The sequence below is a fragment of the Sebastes umbrosus genome, chromosome 11, assembly GCF_015220745.1.
Source record: "Sebastes umbrosus isolate fSebUmb1 chromosome 11, fSebUmb1.pri, whole genome shotgun sequence".
Lineage (NCBI taxonomy): Eukaryota > Metazoa > Chordata > Actinopteri > Perciformes > Sebastidae > Sebastes > Sebastes umbrosus.
The window spans coordinates 17,472,947-17,481,852 of record NC_051279.1 but is presented as its reverse complement, the minus strand read 5'-3'; positions in this window follow the sequence as shown (position 1 = coordinate 17,481,852).

Here is an 8,906-nt window from a genome sequence, read left to right as displayed (position 1 = left end):
TGTGTGTGTGTGTGTGTGTGTACGCGCGCGCGTGCGTGCGTGCGTGCGTGCATGCGTGTGTGTGTGTGCATGGTTGGGGTCAGACATAGACTGTGTGTAAAGGTGGACATAGTCACCTTGACGTCACCCATTGGTTTGTGGACTACCGTTTTGAAGCCTTGAGTTCGGCATTTTGGCCGTCGCCATCTTGGTCTTTTGGAACCAGAAGTGACCACATTTGGACGAGAGGGTAGCAGGAACTGTTAGCATAACAAACGCTAAGTTAGCAGCTAACGCTAGCTGGCTTGGTTATCAAGGAGCTTCCATAATTCACTTTAACTGTGATATTAATTGGGAGTGGGAGTGGCTGGCTGGTAAAAAACAAGCTCGTACGTCCCGGAAAAAAATAACAGCCGACTTCTTAGTGTGTCTTTTAGCGGCCACGCCCTTAATTATGCCTAACTTTAACCCTTAATATAATTTAAACGGGTGAGTGTAAACATGTTTATTTCTGATGTAAAGTTGGGCACTTTAACATTGGCGTCTTGACTTACTTTTGGAGCCAAGTGGCCATTCGAAGAACTGCAGTTTTTGGCACTTCCGCGTTGCCGCTTGGGGTCAGGTAACGTGCGGCGGTTTTGTATGTGTTCATGTGTGTAAATGTGGTAGTTTGTGTCTCTATTGGTCCATTAAAGTGAACCACACAGGATGTCTGTCAGTTTGAAACATCGCAGGGGACAGAGTGTGTTATCCCGAGGCCCCAAAGGTGTGTGTGTGCGTGTGTGTGTGTGTGTGTGTGTGTGTGTGTGGTGCACAGAGGCGTGACTGAGCCAGAGGCAAAGGAAGGTCACCTCACGTGCACGGCTCGGTGGAACAGCGCCTGGCGACCGTGCACGAGGAGCCAAGCACCAGCAATCTCCCAAGGACAACAAAGTGCTTATGCAGGAGAAAAAAAAGAAGAAGGCTGTAGAGCTCTCTGATCACACACCTCAGTATTCAGTATATAGGCTCATGCATAGACATAAACAGAACAAAGCCTCTTGACTGAATGTCTCTCTCTCTCTCTCATAATATCTGTATCACTCTGTCTCTCCCACTCACACATTTACGGTAATGTATCTGTCTTCATCTCACTATTTAGACAAGTTATCTATCTGGGCCGTGTGTCCCTGCTGCAATGTCAACACATTTACTTTGTGCATTTAATACAAATGATTTTGGGGAATCTGTTGCACGGGCCCTTTTTCTCAGAAGACATTTTGACATTTCACAGTAGGAAAAGCACAGGTGTAAAAAATAAAATGATTGATGGGTGACTTCCATTTATCTGCTTCAGTTTCAGGTTCTTTGTAGTCACACTGCCATGACTTATTGGGACACTTGAACAGAGCAAAGCCGTCGTTAAAGTTATTACAACATCTGTGCTTCTCCTACTATAAGTCAAAATGTTTGCTGTGAAAAAGGTCAAATTCTCCACTCCAACTCTTTCCATCTTTCACTTTACTTTTTTTTATTTAGACTTATTAAAAAGTCAAACATAACAGAAATAGACACATTTCTTGTAACATTTTCAACTTTTGAACCCCCATTAATCTCAAATCTACATACACACACCTATAACTCCCCAATCCACATGCCATATAACGGCAACGTCCCCCGTTCGATTCCAGCCGATGAACCTTTGTTGCATGTCATACTCCTCTCTCCCTCTCTCCTCATGTTTCCGTGTACTTACAGTCTTACCAATAATGAAGTTCAGAGACCTATCTGTTGTTAATGAACTCCAAGAATGGGCTTAAGGGGAATAGTTCAGGTGTTTTGAAGTGGGGTTGTATAAGGTAGTTATCCATAGTCAGTGTATTACCTATGGCGATCGGCACACCCCCAGTTTGGAGAAGCAGACAGGAGTTACCGCACAGAAGCAAAGCAAAGTACTGATGTGGACGCCGTGGCCAGCAACAAAACGTATTTTAGCCACCTAAAAGAAAGACTCACTTAAAAAATCAATATCAGTTTAAGTGTACGCTATATTTTGAATATTTTCACCGCTTTACCTTGCTGTCAGACAGCCCTTTCCGATGGGGAACTGATGCTGGTGTATCCATCTATGCTCTCGCCAAAGCCACCAGACTCCATTGAAAAAAAACAGTAATTTTACCTCGCAGAACGCGGGGGTTGCTGGTCTACTGCTTTAAACTTTCTGCAGGTTGCTACACTGCGCCAATTTTCACATAAAATGACCTCAGTGTTCTCACTGGTAACCACAGACTGTATATAAGAAGTGGACGTAGTCACCGTGACCAAACAGTGGACTGCTGTTTTGAAGTCTCGAGTTCAGCATTTTGGCCGGTGCCATGTTGTTTTTTTGCAACCAGAGGTGACACGAGAGGATGGAGCTAAGTGCAACCGAACGCTGAATAAGACATTTTTCAGAGACAAAAATGTTACGATTCACTTTGATGAACTGAAAACACACTGTGAATGGGTTAAAGTTGTAACACAAAAACAAGGACAAATTCCAGACCTTTCAATCACAAGGTAGCCACGCCCTAAAGCATACCCTGCTTTATGGTCTATTTGACTCTAAATGGGACCATAATTTACTAAATGAACATCATGCTGTATTGAAGAAGACTTGAAACTAGCGATTGAGACCATAAACTCATGCTTACAATGTTTACTGAGGTAATAAATCAAGTGAGGAGTAGGCTCATTTTCTCATAGACTTCTATACAATCTGACTTATTTTTGCAACCAGAGGAGTCACCACCTGCTGGCTATTAGAATTAATGCAAATTTAAGGCACTTCAACATTGGCTTCACTTTTCAGACCCGGAGGTTGCCCACTGGTACCAGGTCCTATGACTCTAAATATAACTTGTTCATAACTGGGCAGGATTTCCAGCCAGTGCTTACAGTAAATAACGAAGGTATATCGGATTTCCTCCGTCTCAATAATTCTATATCTTGTTAGCGTTCCCACCTGGCACCATAGTTTGCGAAAAAGCAATGCATCAGCCAATTCTCAGTCATAATACCCATCAAACATAGGGCAAAGCTTTTAGTCAGGGACGCATTAAACATCTCCACGTCCATACTTTTTCATTTCAGTAAGTATACGTGTCATATAACAACTTTCTATTTCCGTGCAGAACCTTGTTTTGTACAGTAAGTGGAGCTGTCCATTGCCTGCAACCCTCCTCACTCTCCTCTCTGCCATCGGTGGTTCAGCTGTTGTTTCTCATTATAAAAACCACCTTATTGTGTTTCTTATTATCCCAAGCTGCTCCAAGCAACCAGTATACTGTGTGCATCAGTGTGTGTGTATGTGTGTGTACAGTAGCTGCCAAATGGAGTCTTTATTTGCCTCCAACCTTCTCTCTCTCTCTCTACTCAGGTGTTTGTCTCTTCTGTCCCCTCATTATAAAAAACACTTTACCCCCTTCTCCCCTCTCTCTTCTTCACGTCTCTTTCTTTTTCTCCCCCCTCCTTCTCCTTCCCTTCCACTCTCAGCCTCCTTTTCCTTATTACTCCTCCCTCCCCCCTTTCTCTTTACCTTTCTCTCACTCATTATCCAACAGCTTGAAGCAACCAGTCAGCCATATGTGAGTGAAAACTGCCACCTCACACTGTTAGCTTGTATTATATCGAGTCTGCTCTTTGCCTTAAACTTTGCCCTAAACCTTTGGCTATTTCTGTTCTTTTAAAACAGTAAAACTAATTAACCGAGCAGCTCGCAGCCAGCGTTCAACCATATGTGAATCTACCTCGTAATTCTAGCTGTATTCGTGTTTGCCTTGAAATCTTTTCTATTGTTTTTTTCCTTCTTCTCAGTATAACTAATTAGTGAAGGAGCTCACCATCAGCCCTGTGTGGAGTGGTAGCCTTGTTTGTACGGATACTGTGTCGGCCACAAGCTATCTCTGTCCTGTCCCTCATTAAGGGATTCCAAGTTGTGAATTTTCTAAATTTTTACTTTTCTTGAAGCTATAATCAATATTTGTATAATAACAATGGATGAATTGATTACATGTAATGTGAAAGGGGTCAAAACAGAGAATTATCATGAGACTCTGCCATTCCCTTCAGCTCTACGGACTGTTTTAGCGTCTTTCAGTTAATTGTTTTGGTTTTACGGCCCACAACATGGTTCAGTCTGTTTGCTCTCATCAGATTAAGCTGTTTTAAACTCTAATAAACCCATTATACACTACCTTTTCAGCACCAAATAGACACAGTTAGCAACTAGCTGGTGCACAAAGGTGTATTTAGGGATTATTGCTGCAAATATTTCTGTCAGGACTTGGTGGAAAGCGAAAATAAAGCTGATGGATGAGTGAATATTGGACATACATTCACCGGCTGGCCATAAACACAACTCAAATAATTTTAATGTTGCTCCACATCAAGCCCCCACGAAGAGCACCAGGCTCTGAAACAAAATTTCGTAGTGGCCAAGCGGTGGTACTACAACTTCCGTGTCCGTCATGTGATGCCATTGGGCCCAAAAATACTTTTTCCCATAGACTTACATTGGGAAAGAGGCATCCGTAAATCAGCAGATCTTTTTTTTTTTTTAAGTAAATAATTTTCCCGTACGAACACTTGAATAACCCTTATTTAAATCATTAGGTTTTAAAAGTTATAAAACGCACTAATAGCTGAATCCAGGGTTATTTTCCTTCCTCTGTTCATGTGAATGAGACCCAGACCGAGGCTGGAGCGAGGGCTGAATTAAAGGAAATGCTACAGTGCCTGTTCTCTGGGCCCAATGGATGAGGAAGATCGCCGGACGATCCAGGTACTTTATCACTTGGCAGTCGAGCCATTTTGGCTTCATGCGCCACTGAGCAACTCTCATAGGAATGAACAGGAGCCCACCTACAACGCTGTATCCAACAGGTCCACCATAATGACTTGATAATATATCCATGTTGTGTTTACAGCTTGTTGTGCTGCCCCCAAGTCGCCAAAAAAATCAATCAATGCAGATTGAAAATACATTTCAGTATTAAATATGTCAGATGTTACAACGATTAATCGATTAGATGTCAACTATTAAATGAATCGGCAACTATTTTGATTGAGGATAAATCAGTTTGAGTAATGTTTTAAGAAAAAAAATTCTAAATTCTCTGATTCCAGCTTATTAAATATGAATATGTTCTGGTTCCTTTACTCCTCTATGACAGTAAACTGAATATTTATAAGTTTTGGACAAAACAAGACATTTGAAGACGTCATCTTGGGCTTTAGGAAACACTGATCAACATTTTTCACCATTTTCTGTCATTTTATAGACCAAACAACTAATTGATTAATCGAAAATATAATCGACAGATTAATCGACAATGAAAATAATCAATATTTGCAGCCTTAGTCAGACGTTGCACTCTTTTGTGTTCTTATGCATCTTTATCTGACCTGGGGTAGTAATGTATTACTCTGTAAGCAGATATTTTATTTATTTATTTGTTTTTTAATGTGACCGCTCTCATCAGTTCATTAGGGAGTGTCGAAGATAACAGACCTCTATCATTGATTCTTCTTTAATTCAGATTTAACAGTTTGTCCTCTGACAGTCACTCAAGTGAAACTGTCATTCAGTTCACTTCTAACAAAATGATGCTATTTCTTAAACAAGCAAGTCAGCAGTCTTTGTAAAAGTCCTCTCCACGACGATGACAACGCTATAATTCACTTCCTGTGTCCCAGAGGGTCAAGCGTGACTCGATCCAATCAGAGACCATGCCAATTAGACGCCTCAACTGGCACTTAATTACCACTCTGAAGAGGCTGATGGGCCATTAATTAGCAGGACATTAACGGGACTGAGTGTTCATTAACAGCAGAGCATATTAGAGGAGATAAGACCCGATTGTAACGGACTCTGGTGGAGGAGAAAAAGGCTGAAGCTGTCTCCAATAGAATTAGATGACCTGCTACGGCAGTCAAGTCTGGGATAATAATGTTAACAATGGCCATTAAAGGGGAATACCACTAATTTTAATGTGGGAGTATGTCACTCATGTGGCTGAGGTCTGTATTAGTGCATGTTACTCCCTCATTAGCCTCGGAAAGTGGTATTGTAAACACAACAGATTATACTATCCGTTGTTACTATGCTGGGGCTGGGAGAAGGAGAAAAATGTCTAAAAACCTTCTTTTCTTTAACCAAGTAAACAAAATCTGCCAATGCAACAAGAATATTTCTACCAGTTTCTACTTGAATCTCAGTATTTTTCCAAAAATCAATGTCTGTATCTTGAAACAAGACAGAATTAGGCAGATCACTGCACTAGAATAAAAAGTGAAACGTAATTTTTAGAAAATACTTGAAATATTGCCACCTCACTGGCTTTTTCTGACTTGTTTAAGAAAATAAGACTTTAAGGACTACATTTTGAACAAAAAGGCCCTGATAAAACAAACAGTTTTTACAGTGAAGATAAAATCTGGCAAAATGTGTTCAGCCAGCTCCCCTCATGAAACTCAACTTTTAAATCAACAAACATTTACTGCTCCTACCAGCTGCTATACTGCAATTTCTTCTGTGTCAACTCAAAATGATGTTGGCTGGACTGATCGATTAGGGCTAAAGTGTAAAGTGTGAGTTATGCTTGCCACCTCTGCGAGGGTCGAGAGTATCCACACGGCCAAAGTGACGTCACACCATCAGACATGGCCCTTCGCGGGGTTTCTGTGCGGCAGGTTTTCGCCTGTCCATTCACATCCAAACTTTCTAACTATGCGGAAGCAAATGGGTGGTGAAAATGGAGAACTTTGAGGAGCTTTTTGAGAATGTCGGTTTACTTCGAGGTGAACCCTGCAAGGAGTATAAAAGATCCAAATGTTTCCTCAACACGATTCCATGTCAGCTCATGTCCTTGCGGAAAGTATAACCGAAGCTTAAAATACAACGAAATCATCCCCTAACCTCCGAAGAAGAGCAGCGCACAGCCGCTTTTCATGCCTAGGGGCCTTATTTTAACAATTATATGCTATTTTAGCATATAATTATTAAATCATGTTTATAATAAAGTATTTTTTGATCAATTTTGAGGCAAATATTGGGATAATTCCAAATAAATTTCAAATAGGTTACTTGCTAATTATCACCTAATTACCATGAAATTTGCGGACCTGTTAAATAAAGTGTAACCAAAATGGTAACCATGAACATGATGTCAGACTAATACGTATTACTTGTTACTTTTGACTTTATGTTACAAATGAAAAAAAGATAAATTGAAAAAAGAAGGGAAAAGAACATTGTCATTCATAAAATATTGTACTTCAAGTTATGCTCATCCACATAGTATATACAGTCAGAAAGGGTAAAGGTTGGGAAACATCATACTCTACCCACCAGGGGGCCACCACGGAGCGTGCCGACGCAGTGAGATTGAAGGTTTGGGTTTGGCCGTCCTGCTCTATCTTGGCCTGGTCTGTGTCAGTCCGCTGTAGAGGTTCCCTAGGGAAGGAATGTTCTAACATCTCTGACTCTTCATTTCACGCTTCATTTACCATCACACTCTCCCAAAACACTAACTGTGCATCTGAGTGAGTGTGTGCGTGTGTGTGTGTGTGTGTGTGTGTGTGTGTGTGTGTGCTCGGGGACGTTCTTTCTCTCCATATGTGTGCTCTTTGTCTCACTCTTTCTCTTACACAAGCAAACACATATACAGTACATACACAAACACAAAGTATGCACACAGACACACACATGCTAAACAGGTTAATGATAGTGAATGGGGGAGCAGCTTATATCTGCTGGGGTCAATAGGTACTGTATTGTTCTACAAGGGCAAGCGGAGCATAATAAGGCAGAATGGACCACAGCTCTTATGCGCAGTGATATGGATGGATGAGAAGTCTTAACACACACACACACTCACTAAGCCTGTAACTGCTGTTTTATTTCTAAAGTCAATGCAATTACCTCTTTCCTCTCTCTGCGGTGTATCCAATGTATGAATATGGCTTGGAGACATGCAGTAAATGTGTGTGATTGTGTGAGAAGGGGGAGTAGTTATTGGAGACACTGTAGCTCATAAAGCCTTTGCAGTATCGATATAAACTTTCTCTACAGCTACAGGCTAGAGGTTTTTACAGCTAGGCGGTGCTTTTTATTTTCATTTTTCAAAAATGCTTTTTTTGTGCGTGATACTCCCGTTTATGTACTAATGTATGGATTTATGTACTAATATAATGGTCTAAAAAATCAGCATTATACACTCCCAGGGGAAACAGAACATTTACAAGTTCATTCAAAGTCGTCCAAGATTATTTTTTCCAGTCGGCGGTTGAAATTCACACAACAGCCATCAGACAGTTAATTGGATTTTGGAGCTGAGCTGGTGATAAAATATCAGGTCTGAGACACAGGTTTAAAGATACACACAAACACACACACACCCTTAAGCACAGTGAGGCATTGAGTTGCAACACCAGCAGCCGTGTGAATGGATGGGCGCAATCATTACACTCACACAAACACACCATGGTAGGTGGGTATGAATAGATGGTCTGTCTTGTGTTGGTGAGATTGGTTCCATCTGTCGTGGAGAGGGTGGAAGGGTCACATCCCTCCTATTACATCTCTCTCTGTCCAATGACACTTTATTCACCTGAATGTAGGGCTGCGATGGATGGAGCTAATCTGAGCAACAGAGAGAGATGGAAAGCAAGAGAGAGATAGATAGATAGATAGATAGATAGATAGATAGATAGATAGATAGATAGATAGATAGATAGATTTAGATATTTTCGCAACGACGTGGCCATCCGGCATGAAGCTAAGTGATGAGTGAGAGTGATCGTTGGCGTGGTCGGCAAAGGCCGCTTTGTTTCATGTATGTTCTTGTATGTTCTTGTATGTCCGCAGTCCTCGGTCTTCTGGTTTCCCTTTTTGAATGACGAATACA